Source organism: Sinohyriopsis cumingii, chromosome 4 (assembly GCF_028554795.1).
Source record: "Sinohyriopsis cumingii isolate HCF-2022 chromosome 4, ASM2855479v2, whole genome shotgun sequence".
NCBI lineage: Eukaryota > Metazoa > Mollusca > Bivalvia > Unionida > Unionidae > Sinohyriopsis > Sinohyriopsis cumingii.
In genome coordinates this window covers 26754804-26775919 of record NC_142964.1, presented here as the reverse complement: position 1 = coordinate 26775919, position 21116 = coordinate 26754804, and the positions used below count along the sequence as shown (strand labels likewise).

At 34.4% G+C, this 21116-nt stretch overlaps 1 long non-coding RNA gene across 3 annotated transcripts; it reads left to right on the top strand.

The window, feature by feature from the left end:
• The first annotated feature begins 8976 nt into the window (after window positions 1-8976).
• LOC149800847 (uncharacterized) lies at window positions 8977-20544 on the top strand. 3 transcript variants are annotated; one of them, XR_016420567.1, is made up of 4 exons: window positions 8977-9270; window positions 13608-13706; window positions 17606-17709; window positions 18951-20544. It is a non-coding gene; the product is annotated as an uncharacterized LOC149800847 (long non-coding RNA). The 3 variants fall into 3 exon arrangements; XR_016420568.1 differs by adding an exon at window positions 12515-12629 and having other exon boundaries at window positions 17606-20544; XR_016420566.1 differs by having other exon boundaries at window positions 17606-20544.
• Window positions 20545-21116: the final 572 nt, after the last annotated feature.

Below are 21116 nucleotides of genomic sequence, written 5' to 3'. Positions count from 1 at the left end.
CTGAATAAGATGGATAGTTGTTGTTGTGGGGTTTTAACGCCATTTTTCAGCACACAGTAGGCTATGCATGGCGGCCAGTATTAATGGTGGAGGAAGAACCCAGGAAAACCCCAAGAAGAACCACTGACCCACGAGAAGCTACTGGCAAGCTTTCTCACATACCCACTCAGACACTCGGGGCCCCTAAGATGGATAGTAACTTACCAGATAAATATTGTTACTTGCTGGGGCTTAGACGACGACAAGAGAAGACATTCGAATTTAACCAAATAGAGGGCATATTCAGGAGCATGATATATGAATGTATTGTATTTAGAAGCAATAATTGATAGGCAGAGTTCAAATCCTAGCTTTGACCTGAGTTTCAACTTTAACTGGTTCATATCACAGGAATAATTGGAATAGTCAAGAACTCACCTTGGGATTACTCGCCCCATGAATAGTCCTACAATGTAAGACATAGCACAAGTTGGTTTTGTTTTAGTGCTAGTCCTGACACCCAAAACATAAATATCAGCATCATGGTCTTACATGTAGGACTATAGTCTGACTCTACATCCCCATTTGTTTGTACCCCCCTGCCGATTTAAAAAATGAGAATGTTTAATATGATAAAAAGTGCACAGAACTAAGTCAGTTGAATCATTGATTTATAATTTCTAACCTGACTGACCAGAATGGCACTAATGATGGCATCCCCTGTACCATTTCATGCTTGACGGACTTTCCATACTCACACGGCTCCATATTGCATACACTATAGGCTAGTTTATTTCCATTAGACAACATAATGACGTAGTTCATCCTGTTTGGCAAATGCTGAATAATTGTGTAAATTACATAACGTTGAGAGTTTGGAATTATATCCCTCTGCATACATGAACATAGAAATTAAACCGCTTGTTAAATCCACATGAAAAGCGTAGTTGTAATTTTCCTTTGCCTCATTCGACATTGTAAATATAGGAAGCTGATGACTTATGTATGTACATCTGTAGTCATGATACACCCCTTAGCTGAAAATGGACTTGTCCAGAAACTGGAAATGGATCCGAGCATGTCCGTCTATTGCACTGAAAACTTCCATTAAGCATGAAATGCACATAAGATGACAGTGTTAGGGCCACTCTACTCAGAGTCAGGTTAGAAACTATAAATCAGTGAATGAATTGACTAAGTTCCTTGCACTTTTTATCACATTAAAGGTTTCCATTATTTAAATCGATAGGGGTACAAACAAATGGGTTTGTATTATCAGACTATAGCTCCATGGAGAACCTGTCCCTTGGAGAAATCAACATACCAGGTGTCAGGAAAAGTCGCCCCAAAGATCATAGATACTAATTTAGAGGTATCGCCCAATGATGGATACCACTTTATATGATTGCCTCTTGAATTATTCAGTTACCAAATAACTGAGATACTTCATACTACGTCTGTGGCATGATGCTCCAGTCCTAGACATCACTATAAACTGCCACATGCAGACATCTTAGCGATATGACTTTATTTTTTTTAAAGCTACGTTAAAAATCCATATCACATACACATACATCATTTAGGACTTAATCACTCTTAAATTCAGATATACCTCCCACCTGTTCATTTCTATAGCAAATGTTTACTTATGCCCTGTGTATGTTGGACTATTATTGCTGGTCATTGCAGAATAACATTTTGCTGTTGTTGATTTTGTTTATATAGTACAAGTCACAGAGGACATGTAGGCATTCAGCACCAACTATTTCAGTAATGGGTGTCACTTTTTATAATTTGATTCTACATACCTTTGAGTAGCAAGTATTCACTTTGTTTGGATTCTTATACATCCATATTCCTTGAGAAGGTCATTATTTAAATGCCCTAAGAAGTGCCAATGGCAAAATCAGTATTGAAGTACGTAGATATTTTAATGACATGAACCTAAAGGTGTGATCCATTTCAGTCTTGATTCAATGTTGGGCACTGTGATGTCACAATGAAAGCTACGCATATTGATTAACAGATTCTTACTACCCTCAATTGTAATGATTACACTGGACGTGCTCTTATTTTGACCGAAGTTTGGTACATGGCCATTGTTGTAAAAGTCAGTAACGATAGATAATTTTTGTCTGGAAGTTTCTTGGTGACAGTTAAGGTGCAGAGCATACAGTAATCAGGATTGAATAGACTTTGCGTAAATAAAATTAGTGTTAAGTTTTAAAAGAACAATTTATATTTAATTAAAAATGAGTAAATGCGCATACATGTCACCATTGTTTGCTGTTATATCATTATATCATACTTGTTTGTTTGAAAGTTGCTAAAAACAAGATGATATAATAATATTTGTGGTATCCTAGATGGTAAAAACGTAAGTGCAGCCTCATTTATTTCAGCATATATCTGATTATTTTAAGGCTTCCTAATTTACCTCATAAGCTTTTTCTCCATCCCCAAAAAAACATTGTAACTGTTCCCAGTATTTTTTATTTGAATTTAATATTTACCTCATATTTTTAGTAATATCAAAATTATATCACCAAATACCCTTTTCAGTAGAAACAAACCTGGGTTAGAATAATTTAAATACATTGGGATTATCTGAAGGCTTCACTCCGTCTGTTTGTCCACTAACTTCACTGATGTGCATCAGCACCCCTACCCCCTCAATCACTATGTAAGATGCTTTTTAAGGCATAAAAGCCAGCACTTTAGTGTTTATTTCTACATGCAATGTTACCTACATCTTAAGCTCCTCCTGTTGGAGCTTATGCAACTGGTACAAGAAGCAAATTATTGATATTTATTGACAATTTTGTCTTCTTTTGAGAATTCATATTATTCATGATAACTGATTGATTTCTTTGTTAACACTTAAGGTATAAATTTGACAGTGGAAATCAATATACAAGTAAGCTCTCTCACTTCTCCAGAGAAGCGCTCTCACACACACTCTCTCTCTCTCTCTCTCTCTCTCTCTCTCTCTCTCTCTCTCCAGTCAGCCTGGAGCAAATTCAACAACCACACTGGGACAAGTTTTACCAATGCAAGTTCTCCATGGGTGAGTTTTCCATTTGCCAAATACATCATAACATGCCACATGACATAAGATGCAACATTTAGTCCAGCATATATAAATGAATTGTATTATTAATATTTGCATCTGTAATATATTTTATTTCTTTAAAACACATAATATCTGTAATAGTACACTTATAAGTAATAATGAAAAAATTATCTTAAAAAATATTCATTTTTTTCTTTGAAACTTTCCATAAAATTATGATACTTACAGCTTAGTGAATATTTTAAAGATTTTTTTATATGTTACAACAGAGATGTTTTCCCTTAAGATAAAATATTTAAATGAAAGATTTCTTTCTGTATGGTTTTCAGTTAGGTTAATTATTCCTAAACTATTTGCATATCCGCCCATATGTAGAGATATCAAAATTTTGGGAAATTTCTACCAGGTACCTTTCGGTCCTAACGATCGGAAAGGTTGAAAAAAGTAGACCACACTATAGGCAAGGGTGTAATTTATCGAGGTACTGCCATAACTGTATGAAATGATGCCATCTTTGCTTGACATCATGAAAACCACAAAGGGTGGGAGCTAACTGGTCTGTTAAATGGCTGAATGCTCATTTTAAAAACTTTCGTTGGGAATAACTGTCTAAAAAGTGCTTTTTCTAACTAAGTTATTTTCCTTTTATTTAAAAATGACTTTTATTTTCAAGATCCCCAACTGCTGAGAGCACAATAACTTAATTCTAACAGGTTTCAACAACTGTCAGTTGTACATGAAAACATTTTAGTAGTCTGGTTCCCTTAACCATATATTCCCTGCTGTACCCTCTACTATAGTGGAATGCAATGCAATGCTAAGCAGGGAACCAGGCTAGATTATATGTTCAAATTCACAATCAAACAAGATTCCTTTCATTCAAAAAAAGCAAGAACATTTAGTTCGTGACACGGCTGTTATCTTAGGCAATCACTTATTTTATTGTTCTGTTAGTAAAATATTGATGCAATGATTTCATTGCGAGTAATAGTGAAACTTCTGATCCATGAAGAAATCTCGGAGTGCCAATTCAATAATTACAAATTAATTACAAACTCTGAAACTTAAAAGCTTCTCTTTGATAAAACGTATCTGTGAAACAGAATGTTATGTCATCAAATACTCTATTCGCTTGGTTGTCTTGCTATCTTTGTTCACAGTTTTTCCACCCCTTTGGTAGACAAGTGCATATTACCACTTTCTCTAAATAGATGTTGCTTCACTTGTCCCTCTTCATCCAGGAAACTTTTATTGTTGATGCAATGATTTCGTTGCGAGTAATAGTGAAACTTCGAATCCATGAGGAAATCTCGGAGTGCTAATTCAATAATTACAAATTAATTACAAACTCTGAAACTTGCTTCTCATTAATAAAACATATCTGTTAAACAATTTGATGTCATCAGGTATTTGCTTGGTTCTCTTTCTCTCTTTGGCCACATTTGTGAATGAGTATCACTATATGCTAATTAAAGGTAATTTAGTTAGATTATATTCACCCCCAAAAATTATCAAGGGAGTGGTGTATAAATAAATATATAATAATAATAATAATAATGAGGACTTTGTATAGCGCCTAATCTTTAGAAGCTCTAAGCACTTTATAACTTTAGACAACACCTATAAGATAATAAACATAATATTATTACAAAAACAAACAACATGAAATTAGAAAAACATTAAAAAAACAAAAACATGCTAGGAATATTTCAGGTAGGAAACATTATTAGGTCTTTAGGTTTGTTCTTGCTGTTGAAATAAGTGAGTTTTGAGAGCCCTCTTGAATGTGATCACTGTATCTTTGTGTCTAAGTTCAGTGGGCAATTCATTCCATGTTGCTGGGCCCTGGTATGCAAAAGAACGCTGTCCATATGACTTTGTTTTCATACTTGGAATAATGAGTATACAATTGTCAGAAGAGGAGCGTAAGTATCTTGCTGGTGTGTACACATGAGTGAGGTCACATAGGTATGTTAAACTAGAGTCCAAGAGTGAAATGTAGCACAGAGAACAAAGTTTGTGTTTGATTCTGGATCAAATGGATAGCCAGTGTAGGGTACAGAGCAGCAGGGAGGTGTGCTCTGATCGTGGTACTCTAAGTATGATCCGAGCAGCTGTGTTTTGAACTTTTTGAAGTTTCTGGAGTAGATATTGAGATGAAACAGACAGAAATGAGTTACAATAGTCCAGTCTTGAAAGTACTAGTGAACACACAAGTGTTTAATGGCATCAACTGAAAGATATTTGCGAATTCAGCTGATGCGTCTCAGCTCAAGATATGCAGCCTTGCATATGTTCATGACATGTTGGTGCAATGTGAGAGTACTTTCCAGAGTAACACCTAGGTTTCTTACTGATTATGTGAATTTAATGTTAGCGTTGCTGATATTTTTTGTTTTAGGTAAAGGATGCGAATGAGAAAGTCTTTGTGTTGTGATCAGAATGGCCTCAGTTTTATCATCATTCGTTTGCAGCTTGTTACAAGTCATCCATAATTTCACATCAGAAGTGCACCTCTCTACACCTTGGAAGGTAGCTTCAACTTCAGTTGGGTGGCTAGTTTTTTATATTTGTGTGTCATCAGCGTACAATTGATGAGACACTGGATGATGATCTATGACACTTGAGAGCGCCTGAGTGTACAGAATAAAGAGAACAGGTCCAAGAACAGACCCCTGTGGAACACCACAACATAGATCAACTGGGTTGGAGTGTATTCTATTTGCAGATACGATTTGTGTCCTGTTGACCAAGTAGGACTTGAACCACAGTAAGGCTGTATCATGAATGCCAAATACATGCTGGAGACGGTGAAGTAATATATCATTGTCTATTGTGTCAAATGCTGCAGACAAATCAAGGAGGGTGAGGACTGTAATCTTTCCGCTATCCAATGCAGAGAGAATGTCATGAACTACTTTTAAAAGAGTAGTTTCAGTACTGTAGCAAGGGCGATATGCAGATTGAGATACAAGCTGGAATAGAACAACCTTTTCTAAGATTTTTTAAATGAATGGGAGATTAGAAAATGGGCAGTAGTTCTTTAAATCGTTATGGTCTAGTGTTGGTTTCTTCAGCAGAGGCTTTACAATGGCAGTTTTGAAAAATGATGGGAATTCCCCAGATGAGAGAGAGGTATTAATAACATCAATTAGTGAAGGCAATACTAGATCTAAGCACTCAAGCAGCAGTGATGTTGGAATTGGATCAAGTTCACATGACTTTGGTGCACTCTTCATCACAATTGTACGTACAAAATCCATAGAGACAGGTTCAAATGCTGCTAATGGTTGCCGCTCAAGTTCTGTATCCCCACTGTATGGTGATGATGAGTCAGTTGAATTGTGGTGTCAAGCTTATCTCTAATGGTTTGTACTTTGTCATGGAAAAAATTTGCAAACATGTCCGGAAGGTCGACTGGAGAGAAGGTAGTTGGAAGTGGTGTTGATTTGTTCCTTGACATTAGCTTGTTAGTAATCTCGAAGAGCTCTTTGCAGCTGGAACTTTCCATAATCTTAGTAGTGTAGTGGGCTGATTTCGCTGCAGGGACTATATTTATGACATTCTTCTTAGCGACTTCATAGATTTGCTTATGAATAGTGAGTCTGGTGGAAAGCCAGAGCCTCTCAGCTTTACGGCGGTCTCTTTTAGCAGTGTGAAGCTGGTCCCTAACACTGCTATACCATGGAGAACACTTTTTAATTGATACTCTGCACTTGGTAGCTGGGGCATGTTTGTCAAGTAATGAACACAGACAGTTATCAAGTTGTTCTGCGGTAGGAGGTAAGCAATTTGTTAGGTTAGCTTGAATGTCATGCATTAATTTGGTTCTATTTATCATACGGAGGTTTCTCTTAGTAGCAGATAAAGGTGGAGGGTTAGGGATTGAAACGTCAAGATGGCATAAAATGCAGAGGTGATCTGATGCAAGGTCATGGGATACCAGAGAGGACTGTAGATTATGTTATCATCGGGTCTATGAAGAATCCAGTCTAAAATGTGACCATGTTTATGGGTGGATTGGTTAACTGACTGCTTGAGGTTGAAAACATTAATGGAATCTAGGAGTTTTGATGTATTTGAGTTTCTGGGACAGTCAAAGTGAAAGTTGAAATCTCCAAGAACAATTAGGTTGCCACCTATCGAATTTCCATAGTCCAGGAGATTTGGAAACTGCTCCAAAAAGAGAGAGTCAGCCAGCTTGATTTTTCTACAAGGAGGAGGGTGGTAAAGACAGAAAAAGGGGACTGGCATTTGCTCCAGTGTGACTGTGGTTTGGACTAGTTCAAACAATGTGTGGTCGAAATTGAATGCCGTAGTGTAGTTCCGACGTTTTAACATGGAATTCTTTGTGATGACAGCAATTCCACCTCCGCGAGAATTACTAGGGAACAACTTGATTGAGTAACCAGTAGGTGTTAGATTTGCACACTTGGGCTCATCGCCTGATGTTTTTAGCCATGTTTCTGTCAAGAATAATATGTCAACATTTTCGTCGTTGATAAAATTGACTATTTCTGTGCATTTTTCCAGTGGTCCTACTGACTGGGCATTGAATAATGCAATGTGCAGAGGTATTTCTTGGATAGTTGACACAAAGGTTGACAAATTAATTGGGATTTAAATTAGGTTATCTAAATTAATGGTCAAATTTTTTTTTAATGATTGTGTCGAAATAAGGGAGATAACTGGAATTCTTCTTCCTGTACTACGCCAGCCAGATTTGAAACAGTGTTTCTTTTTTTGCTTCTGTTTACATTTAGGTAATGATAAATGTAGTCCCAGTTCGTTTAGTCTAGAGCACAATGTAGTGTGGAGAGCCAAGGAGTGAACATTTAAAGCAATTAATGAGTTTCCATCGTAGCATAAACCGGTTGACAGGCGAGTATCACGTGATGGTGGTTTGTTCAAAAACAGTGGAGCAAGACAGCTGAGAAAAAGTCTAATTATTCTCATTTCCAAAACAAGGAGATGAAGAAACACATACAAATTTAACAGCCAATACATAATGAACACAATAACAAAGATGAAAACAGGCAACAAGCACAAATATCGTGAAAACGGCACTAAAAAATGGAACAGCTGCTTCAAGCCGGTTAAGCGATTAGTGGCCATCTTGTTCTTTATATATATATATATATATATATATATATATATATATATATATATATATATATATATATATATATATATATATATATATATATATATTACAAGACATACTTACAGAAAACTGTATGAAAAATGTACTTTTATTTTTGTTACTTACCTGGATCTGCAGTTAAAAGTTTCACCACAAGTCAGCTAAATTCATGTGGATTAGTAGTTACTGTAATTATGGTATGTTTTCTGTCATGGTTTATTTTCAGACACCGTTTGGGGTGGGGTGGGGCAAATATAATATTTATATGCATTGTAATTTTTGAACGTTGCTCCACTTTAATTTTTTTCTACAACTCATGTTTTTGGACATATTCCAAGAAGATCTGCTGCGTCATTTTAAAGTAAAATTCACAGCTTGTTTGTCGTTAATTTAACTGATACAAAAAGTTCGCTTCATTTGGTCACCAGTTACAGATGTAGTAAATTTATATTTTGATACCTCCTTTTGTCCAGCTATCCCAGACCTGCCAACTCTCACGATTTTGCTGTAAGTCTTATAAAATTTACCCTTAAATACGGACTTACTGCATGCAAGCAAAAACTAAGGAAAAATGATCATTGTGTAAAATCCAGAAAATTTGTTCATCCATGTTTGATTTAGATCTGCGTTTCGTATAAGAAGTAGTGAAATTGGTCAGAGAACCAGACTAACTTCATAGCAGCACATCAGATGCTTTAAACTACACATATTTGTTCATAGAAAGTGTCTACATGATCAAACTGTTGATCATAAAATTTTTTTTAAAAATTGCATCCAGCAAGAGATGCATGTTTAAGACAAAAGGCGAAATAAGCCTTTTGAAAAGTGCTAATAATTAACACAGAAAAATAAAAAGGAATATTCAGATTCTTGTGAATAAGAGCTGGAAGGGACACAGTTATGTTTATTGGACATCACATGCCAATTTGAGTATGACTCATGGCAGTAAATATGATTGCCATCTTCATATGAAATGGAAAAAAGAATTTACAAGAATTACATCAATTTGAGAGATATCAACAAGCCATTGAGCTCCATTGGGTTTGGAACTAAAATTTGTGCAACTTTACTAGTGGTAAATAAAGTCTACTTTTACTTTACAAACTTTTCATTTGAACATAATGTTTATCATCACTGCACATTCCGAATAATGAACTTTTAATTAGTTTTCCAGCTTTACAATAACAGGTTATGGTATTTTGTTACACAATACTGAAAACTAGTCAAACTTTAGGGAAAAAATCAACTGCCTTACTGAGAGGGACTCATCAGGGTTGGCAGGTCTGCAGTTATGGCTTTGATTAGAAACCATGACCCCTGCATTATATCATTAAACAATACATCGGAGAGTTGGTATGGATTAGTAAATTCATTGGCATCATGCAAAAAAAATAACCCTTATCCCTGAGCCATTATGTACCATGGTTTAAACATAGTTACTGTACTCCAGGTAATAAATCTCTTTGTAGATGATAAATATTGATTGTGGGTGCTACATGTTTAGTACATCGTGTGCTCTTTTAATGAAATTCAGATGGCTGCCTTTTATTTCCAAACACACCTGTCAAAGAAATCCCACAAGTTATACTTTTAACAATTATCACCTGAACACCTTGAAATCTCTGACATGCATCAAACAATCTTTGAACAGTTGATTATTTCAAGTCGGCAAGCTCTGCTCGTTTTGAAGCTACTCTCGGCTAGGTGGGGAAAAAAGAAGAGAGAACCACAACAAATATATCACCTTTATTTAAACAAATACTAACATATTAATCGTGCCGACTCATATATTACAACTTGTTACTTTTCACCTTTCTAGGCAACACTCACTCCATATGGAGCCTCTCACCCTTGGTGCTCTGAGATTAGCCATCATATATGTACTGGTATTTCTACCCTCGAAAATTTTTCGTGAATAGTCATGAAGTCCACAAATCATGATTGTTGTATTATACTCAACCTGCCATGGTTCATCCCTCAATGACGGTCCAGTGCAGTATGTTTTTAAGTTTAACAAAACCCCTCTCCTCTAAAAAATTTCAATCGTATAACATCCATCAGTCACAGCTATACATCCCGATTTTTGGTTTGTTTTATTAATATCTAGTACCATTTGATTTCAGTCTAGACTGGTCCACTATATATGTAGTATAAAAATAGAATGAATCGTGAGAAGTTGTTTCAGATTCAAGAAACCCAACTGTTTCATGTAAAATAAATCACGCACAAGTTACACATTTACACACGTAGTGAATTTTTATTTGATTTTTTTTAATGTTATAAAATTAAAAATTTCATTCTTTATAATTGTTCATTTTTTTCCTAACATGGTAGAAGAAGTGTATGTTATGGTAACCACGTTTCTGTGTTGCATTTGCCGTGACAAAAAATATCTGACTTAGGTTTCCTGCTAATAAAAAGGGTCTAGTTAAAAACATGTGAGCAGCATCCCTGACTTGAACAGCTAACACTCGCTCCAGGGCCACAGACTTGAGGCAATAATGGCATTAGTTAAACTGGACATTTCCATTGCGCTTTCTTTTATTTGAATTGTAGTACATATTTAAATTTTATTTAGTCAAGAAAAGAGAGAAGTATCTTCCCTTGTATTATTATAGACCATTCCGGTGGCTTAGTGGTTAGAGCGTCCGCCTCGGATGAGGGAGTTCATGGGTTCGATCCCTGGCCGAGTCTGGTACTAACAGCTGCCTCGCTTGGCGCTCAGCATTAAAAGGTTAGTGTTAGCACTGGTAAGCCTGGTATCAGGATAATGTGACTGGGTCGGACATCATGCTACATGTCTGTGGCATGATGCAGACATCGCAGCGATATGACTGAAAAATTGTTAAAGCTATGTTAAAAATCCAAATAGCACACACACACACACACATTGTACTATTATATAGTACGTGTGTGACAAGTAAATTTTAAGGAACCATACAAGCCCCTTTGACGATGAATAAATGATCACACAACACAAGCTTCATACTGTAATCGTTATTCTGTGTCTCAATCTGAACTTGGAAAACTTTTTTTTTTTAATGGCTTCCCGGTTGTACATTATATTACTTGGGTTATTATCAACGGGTGAGTACCTGGGTACCTGTTAGCATATTTACCCAATTTTTTGTAACCTCTACCAATTTTAACAACAAAAGCATCAAGGGTATAATAAATTCACAGAAGTTTGATATTTCATTCAATGTTTTATAATTTCTAACCTGATTGACACCATTGGGTCCCTAACACTGTCAGATTATTGGTATTTCAATGCAAACGGAAGCTTCTGATGTAATCAAACAGACTGTTTGCTGTCCATTTCTTATCTCTAGAAAAAGGGGGCCCTGAGTGACCAAGTGGGCTAAAGCGCTCTCTGTTGCGAATCACTGCCATCTCACCTCTGTCTGCGTAGATTCGAGTCTCAAAATCTCGGAATCAGCCAATGTGGGTATGTGAGAAAGCTTGCCAGTAGCTTCTCGAGGGTCATTGGTTCTTTCCTGGGATTTTCCGGGTTCTTCCTCCACCATTAATACCGGCCGCCATGTATAGCCTATCGTGTGCTGAAAAATGGCATTAAGCCATACAACAATCTTGAATAGTTTATTTAAGCCAAAACTGTATTTACATCCAATATTTGCAATTTCTAGTTTTAATATTTCTAAAATAATTGTACAAATAAATAGGAAAAAATCTTGTATATACATGTGTTCAAAGAGATGTAAATCCAAAAATTATGGAAATATTCAGATTCTAAAGAGGATGAACTACATCACATACATTGTTTGTGAACATAGACTCACATAAGGAGATATGGTGACAATGTTGCTAGAGATTCAAAATGCCAACAAGTTGACTGTTTTGGAACCCTTGTGACAATCAGGTTGGAAATTATAAATCTATGAACTAGGTTTTGTGCATTTTTTGTATCCTTGATGCCTTCTGTTTTTAAAATTAAAAGGGCGGTACAAGCAAATGGGATAGTGCGAGAATACTTTAACACAGTATAAAAAGTGTATGTTATAGTAACCAAGTTTTGCATTGCCTTTGCCTTCATAACAATATCTGTCTTGGCTTTCCTCAAAAAGATGAAACCCAATATAACCTGAAGCCATGACTTAACATCCAATGCTCGCTCCAGAACAACAAACTTGTTGCAATTCTGGCATTAGTTTAAACTGGACATTTTTGTTTTGTTTTCTGTTATTGTAATCATGGTACATATTTATATTTTATTTCATCAGATATTTCTTAATCAGCACTTACTGTCACTATCAAAAATAGGTATTGACCCAGTTTATGGCATAATGATTTTGAAACAGGCATGCAAGGTTGCGAGAGATATGAGTCACAAATCAAGGACTGGCACAAAGCTAAGACAGTCGAAGATACTGTGCAGATGTACACAAAACACTTCAGGAACTAAACAGTAAACAGGTTACATTACATAAGAAATCCACTTTCAAACTTCTAATAGTTTTTTAGCCAACTAGTTTGAGCATGCCATAAAAAGATTTGTTTCTTTTGAGTGAAGAACAGAAAAGTATCATCGATTGGATTTGTCACCCATTATATTAACTCTATCTATTTTAAAATGTACGTTTCTGGAGAAGATAAAGGACTATAACATTGTGCAAGTTTTAACAACAGTGACCTGTAGAAACCTGAAAGACTATAACCTGCTTAAGCAATTCAGCCAGCCTCATGATCGTCCAGTTGTAGTGGGCAAAAGCGAAGCATTTAGTATTTGGATAATCACATTACTGAAATAATCATGCTAAAAATACTACTTATTAAGTCTGCTTTTTTCCATTAGTGAGGTGTAACAGCATTGTCTTACCAGAGGTCTCTGTTCTATCAAATCGATTGGTCATTTTAATGCACATTTTTTTATAGATGTTAAGTATATATAGAATGTATATATAGAATAATCATGTTTTCTGTTAAACTTCAATGCATGTGTCTTGCAGTATTCCTGTATGTCTTTGTGCAAACATTTTAAGATAGAAACACAACTATTTGATATTATGATTATAAAAAAGGACTTCTCAGATAAGGAAAAGTGTAGCTGTAAAGATAATCATTTGCAACAATTAGTATATTTTGCAGTTCAGGTATGTGGTAGCCATACAGAAAGCTTTACGTAAATTATATACTTGGTGGCCAATTCAATAGACTTTCTGAATGAATTGTGAATTGTCTTTTCAAATTGATGTGCACAGGATAGCTTTGATGAATAAATATAAATACATATTATAACAATATTAGTTCTACATTCCTTTGTCAACCTATCCAGATATCTGTCATGGCATCAATAGTGTGATTGATTTAACGATAAGATGGACAATGTATGTATCTCTTTTCTCCATTAATTATCAAGATGTTCATGTATTACAATTTATTTTTTTTCTTTAGCTGAACACTGGCAGTTTGTTTTGGGAGAATATCCCCTGGGATGACAGTGTCCACCATTGTGCTAAATCTGCAATTGGATTTAAAGTTCTGTCATGGCAGGTTAGTGAAAAACCTATCAACAACAATTTTATTTTAATAGTCTTGGACCTCACTTTATTAAAATGATAGTTATGTTTCCTTTTCTTATTCTTTTTAAAAATGGTGAAAATACCATATTTACAGTATATATTGGGACAGGTTGAATTAATTTTTAAAATAATATTTTTATTGAACTGTATGTTTTTACGAGTTTTAGTTTGTGGGACACTTTTTAAATCATTCAAAAATTACATGTCAGCAATGCACTCAAATTTAAAATGTATTAAAGTGTGTTCTTGAGAGAAAACACTTTAATCCACTGCATCAACCGAACCTTTCTCCTGCACACATACGATCCATGCTTTTGGTGCATGAATATTTTTTTTAAGCTTCCTCATGCTGTTAACAATTACCATTGGAGACAACTCATCTCCTGAAGTGGAAACTGCAAAGACTGAAGTAAGACATTTTGTCTGCGCAATTCATGCAAATTTTCACACTTTTTTCTTATCAACAGTCCATCCAGGAATGAGGTCAAGGTATACTAGCGTGTCATCCATGTTAATGATCGTATTGTGGGCAAAATCATCTTCTTTTCTGGCCTTCACAAAATCATCAAATGATATAATTTTTATTTTCTCCTCAAAATCTTGTGGGAGATGCTGGGTCATTGATTGCACAAAACACTAGATTGTGTCACTTAAAAACTGTTCCATTGTTTCAGTTTATTTTCAGAATTCACATGAATAACAGTAAAAATAACCAAATTTGATTTTTCTATGTTGGACGACTTTATATTTGATTTTTCTATGTTGGACAACTTTATATTTTTTTTTTAAATTGGCACACTTAAAAGAATCTTAAGGCATAATCTGAGGTTGGGCTTGCTTTGTTATAAAATAACTGTTGTATTTGATATTCTTTCAGTAAATTCAAACAATGAGGTTATTGCATCTTTGTCAGTTGTATTTATTAACTGCCATGGCTTCTGCTTGATTGCAATCTGTAATAACTTTTACAAATGGTCATTGATGTTTACAATGTAAATGGTATACACAGCAATAACTTGTTTTAATAATACCTTTTGTAAGCCATGCTAGTGAAAGATTGTCATTTGCATTCATAGTGAATATATTGTCAAATAGTTATTTTTATCTGTGAGATACTGTCACATAGTTAACTGGGATATAATACAATCTTGATTAGTTTACACCTTTCACTGTGTCATGCATAAATGGCAGGTAACTCAAGCAATCAGTTGATATTTTCCCCTCTCTCTTTCTCTCGCTCTCTTGTTTCTAATTTTGTTGGATCCAGTTTTCAGTCTGATAACATGTGCATACCTTGGAGTGCAACCAAACATGATTCATTTATCTTTATTCACATCAATGAACATTGTGTCATGTGTTACCAGTCATAAGCAATACATACTGCAGTATGCGTGTACGACATATACAGAATTCATGGATAAAAGTTTTTTCTTTAATAAATTGCTCATGATGATCAAAGAGGAATAGACGATAATATAAAGTTAGTTTCTTTCATTTTATTATCAAATAAGCATTTTGTTCATCTAGGTTATTGCAATATGCAGTGGCAAGGGGTGGGGGGGGCACAAATTCAACACAAATTTATTTCATTTCTTAAGTCTTGGGACAGATGACTTAGGTGAAAAGAAGTTTCACTGTAAGTGCTGTGACATTTTCTGCCACCGCTTGACACCCAAAACATTTACATAATTGAATCGGAACTGAATCGATAGCAAGTTAGATTTATCGAGGTCTAACCAGAATATTGTGAGGTTGCGGTATGGATTATTTGGGTGCTTGTCATTAACATATTGCTTGAGACAATCCAAGCACTCACTGAATTAGAGTCATCTAGTGGACTTTTATTTTTCTTCACAGACAGCTCGATATCTGTATCTTTCCTGACAGGGAAGGTATGAAAACCAGTCTACCATCACAAGAGACAAAAATGGTGGCAGCAAAGTGTAGCCAGTTAGCAGATGACCTCGCAAATTTAAACGTTCAATCAAGTCATATCTGCATGAAATCAATATGAAAATTATTTATTTTCTCAGAAATTGCTACTATTAAAATCGTTATGTCTTTAATCTGCTGAAACACAAAATAAATGTACTCATGCAGTTTTCATTGCTATATAGTCACACAGGTACACAAATCTCACAACCAACCTTTTTAAATGTTGTAGAGAAAAGAAAAAAATATTAAATGAAAGTCATATACTGGTTGTAATAAAATACAAAAACAAAAGAACACAAAATCTTCTATATTTATTCCAAGAACAACTTCCAGACTTTGTTGTATCACGTGGCTGCCACCCTGACATGCACTCTGCTAGATGAATCAGACTGGCCTGATTGTTGCGAAACCGTCTGGTTTCTTGTTGTTCTCGAAATAAATATGTTGAGAATTATATGTTCTTTCTGGTTTTAAAAAAGGTACTTTCATTTAATATTATTGAATTTTTGTACAGCAACATTACAAAGGAGTTTGTTGTTGATATCACATAATTAATGGACTTCCAATATCATTGTTGGAGTTGTGAAGTCATCTGACTAGTAACACAAATGGCAAGTACCAGGTCAGGTTTAATCTATGGTGTAGTTTCATCAGCAGATTAAAGGCAGATTAAAGGCATAATGATTATAAATCTTGCCATACTTGCCATTTTTGAGAAAATAAATAATTTTCCTATTGATTTCATGCAGGTATGAGTTGATATAACATAGTTTAAATTTGAATGTGAAAAATGGGATTGGTATATTCATAGGAAACCTGGATTAGAAAATGGACCGCTATTCATTTTAAGCCAAATTTGTTGTCCAAAATGTTGAATCACTGAGCTGAACTTTGGTGGGAAACTATTACACAGTGACATGTAGCTTGAAGCATTGGTTTCAGATCTTAGATAGAATGCAGGAGAAATTGGAAATTGTCATCCCTTTTATTACATATTCAAAAACAATATGAGCCCCTGTAACAGTAGAGGTTTGGGGACTGGTTTATCAATTACAAAAGGACAGTATCATTTTAAAGAAACTCAGTTGTTGTTTATGCAGAGTTATAATTTTGAAGACTTTTTTGTCAAAGTTTAAATCGACCCTTTTGTAAATGTTTTTAAATGATTAATGTTTAACCAAATCGTCTTAATGAGTTTAGGTTGTTTGAAAAATTTTGTTTGTGTTTTTATTGGCACAGATAAATTCAGAGTTAAACTGCTTTTGTTTCAAGAAAAGATTCTAATACTTAGCAGGTTTTATTTTCCTACTGTGATATTAAATGTTTACATTGTATAACCTGCATATATTGCTATAGAATTCTTTAGAATTAAAGGCCTTAAAGAAAGCAAAATTAATTTATGTACATTATGTTGCTAACACATAGCAGCATAATGCAGGTCAACTAGGTAAAATTTGAATTTTTTATCTGTACATTGAAATGAATTTACATGCCAGTTAATAGGAGTATAGTCAAACTTGTTTCATGTGATACATTTTGTATTTTTGTACATGATCATCTTTTCTGAGTCTTGAAAGAGAAATATTTTTAGATTTAAAAAATGCATGTTTTATGATCCAAAATGTTATTTAATTCCATTCGGTAGTGGTCATATGTGAACCTGGAAAAAATTAATTTCATCTTGGAAAACCTCTGGAAATGACCTGGAAATTTATCTTTAGAAAAACGTGGGAACTATGTTTGTGGCAACTGCTTTTACAGTTGACCAGTGAAAGTAAAATCTGATATTTAGATTTGATCAATTGTTCCATCACTATTCTAGAAATATTATAAATACTAAGCTAATATTTTTTTAAAAATGCAGCATGGGTAACATGTATACACTTTTCCTTTTCCAGTAACATTATAACTGTTGAAACTGTTCTTTCATTGTAGGTATTCTGATGTCCTCTGTGTCCTGTGAAATTCACTAAGAAAGACTTTATTTTGAACCATTACTTGTGCAGACATGTTCCTCACAAAGAAAACGAAGATCATTTGTATGTTTCTTGAATCATTTATGCCAAAATCTGAAATAACTGTTCAAAATTAGCCCGGTTAATTTTCTTCTTCTGGGCAAGATAAATGCATTAAAATTTATTGTATTATATATTTGGTGTTTTCTGTGATACAAAGTTTTATTGGTTGTACTTTTTAGTTTTGGTACAAAAGTTTTGTTTTTTCTTAAAGTACGAATCAACTCTTTGTTTCCTCCATGTAAACTTTTTTTTAATTGAATGTGAAATATTAATATTTAAACGGTACAATATCGATATAATATATATTTGTTTTTACATAAAAAGTGAACTAAATAATTATTTATTTTGGGGCCCCAAGTGGTCTAAAGCACTCACCGTTCCAGATCACTGCCATCTCACCTCTGTCTGCGTGGGTTCGAGTTCAAGGCTTGGCTAGCTTGGGTACTTGGGAAAGCCTGCCAGTAGCTTCTCATGGGTCGGTCATTCTTCCCTGGGTTTTCCAGGTTTCTTCCTCCACCAGTTATACTGGCCTCCATGTATAGCCTATTTTGTGCTGAAAAATGGCGTTAAACCCTAGAACAACAAAATAATTATTTTGTGTCCTTGGGTTATGGCTGTCATCACCAGTTTTGAATGAGGAAAACTTGTACTAGTTCATTGGTTTCGTTTTTTGTTATTACTGAGAACCCTACTTAACTAATTCAATTGTGCATTTTTTAAATTAATTTATAAGACCTGTTATATCTCCTATGTCCAGTTCTTTACTGCAGGAAACCTCATTTCATCCTCCAGATAGTAACAACACAACTGTAAAAGCAAATTTCATTTATCAGAAGTTAGCATTGCAAAAACTGTGCTTACAACCAATTTAGAACCATACCAGGTAACTATTTGCATTGAACTTGACATCATCACTCAGTTTATAGAGTACCATTTCATGGATTCAAAGAACAAGCAGCTTCATCTGTTTGAGGATGCTGCTATCAATATATCCACATTTCCAGATTGTACTGAGGGAGTGTTCATATTTACCTTACTTAAAATTAGATAAGATTTATTTGTAATTGTGATAATATCTTCCTTATGTGTATAGTAAGTTAGTTTTCATGTTTTTAAAACTTTAGCAATATTTAGGAATGGAATACTATTGTCACTGTTTAATGATAAGAGTATAACATTTCCTTGTTTGCCCATTTAATAGTTCTGTTAATATTTTTTTATATTTTATATTTATTTTCTTTATTATTATTCCTCTTACACAGGTAGCAGTTGGTCTGTGATCCATCCCACTGACTACCTCACAGCTCATTTGAAGTGAACATTACCATACAAGAAATAGTGGTTATCGCTGTACAAATTATTATATTGTACAGTAATTCTAAACTCTACAGAATTTACTATTGGTGGAGAGAGAGAGAACAGGGACAGGAAATTTAGTTAAGATTAAGTAGGCCAGTAAATTAAAAAGTGTACTTTTCTGTATAAAAGACCCACTTGTCCTTATTTTCATAGTTAGAACAAATAGTGGAAAACAGAACTGTTAAAATGTTTACTTTTATTAAGCTGCACCATCTAAAATGCATGCAATATAGATCTATGACATCTAAAATGTACTGGATATTTCGGGGGAGTCCCTATCCTCTAGTCAATGAAATTTGTTTGGATATAACCATCAAAGGATTTTACGTAAACCAGTACTATTTGCTTCCATTGGTTGTATCCATAGAAGCTGTTGCTGGTTTCAGTCCTAATTGATAAATTTCAGCATTTCCGTAAATACACAACACATCAGTATGCTACGTGCCTGTAAGGATGTATGATGTTTCTGTAAACATCACGCAGACCAAATTGGAACTCCAGCCTTTTCATCATACAGGCCAGAATTTACTTGTCCACAGACAAGTAACTGTGGAAATGTTTCTCACCCATAAGAACAAATTTCCGACTTGGACAATGGATTTATGCAGAGCGAGAGAGAGAGAGTATATTTGCTGTAGTAGTAATATTAATTTGGATATATGTGATAATATATGTCATAATTTAAACATGTAGCATTTAATTTATATTTTCAAATACATGTTTTTGATGAAGATTAATAACATATTCATAGTCAGAAAATCTTTTTAAAAAATTATATATACTTTATGTCTTGTCTTCAATTATTTACCTGATTGACACAAAGATTGTGTATATTAATAAACAGAAATCTCAGCAGAGAGTCAGAAATCATTTCAGTTCTTTCATGTATAAATTTGATAGCTGTTCCAATTCAGTATATTTCTGTATATTGGACAGTTTGTTTTCCTTTTATTATTTTATTATTATTTTTCTTCCACAAATACTAATACTAGAGAGCCTGCAAGTCAACGCATGTTGGACAGGTTGACATGTTAATAATTTATTAGTGGTTTTCATTGCTCAGCTCCTTAAACTGCAGGTAGATGACACAATATTAGATTTTTTTCCCTTCCTTTCATTATGGTATACAGTCAGTAATTCTTTCATTTACCCCATACTTTTATGTACATTTTAGTCCATTCAATACATGGGTCTTTATTTTGCTCTGTTATGATATGATGTCCATTTGTGAGATTGACCAGAGCTATTACCCCTTAGAATATTGACCTACTGATGTTTCTTTTTCATATTATCAGTTGTCATCTATTTTATTGGGTTTAATTGAAAGGCATCAGACATATTCATGAGATGAACTTTTTAAACACTATTTTTTCAAATATTTGTTTTTGAACAGATATGTTGATGTATCCATTGTTATTAATTGTGAATGTTTTCAAATACGTTTATGCTATTCTTGTGGCTGGGAATGCATAATAAATTACTATTGTTAGTTTCTTTCACTTTCTCTGTCTCTCTCACTCTGTTTCTGTCAATATGTATATCACTCTCTCGCCCACTCTCTCTCACTATCTCATTTGCTCTGTCTCTCTTGTTCAATCTCTCATCTCTCTCACTCATTGTATCTGCTACTTGCTTTCTCACTCTGTCTCTTGCTATCTCTCTCGCTTAGTCTCTAACTCGTTTAGTCTCGTGCTGCTCTCTCTCTCTCTCTCACGCTCTCTCTTCTGCTAACTACACTTTGACAGTCTGTGTACTGTAATGTGTTCGTTCTAGTGTATGTGCACACTGGTTTTTTTCTTTTTTTCTTATGACCCAGAAAAACAACTATTAGTTGGCACCAACTCTCCACCGATTGCGTTACACCTAGGTAAATATCGGTTCACACCTTCCAAGTGACATGATATGTATACAAAACACTGCAAACATATGTTATGAAAACAGTGACTATTGTTCTCCAATATACATATACGTATATATATATATATATATATATATATATATATATATATATATATATATATATATATGTATATGTGTGTGTGTGTGTGTGTGTGTGTGTGTGTGTGTGT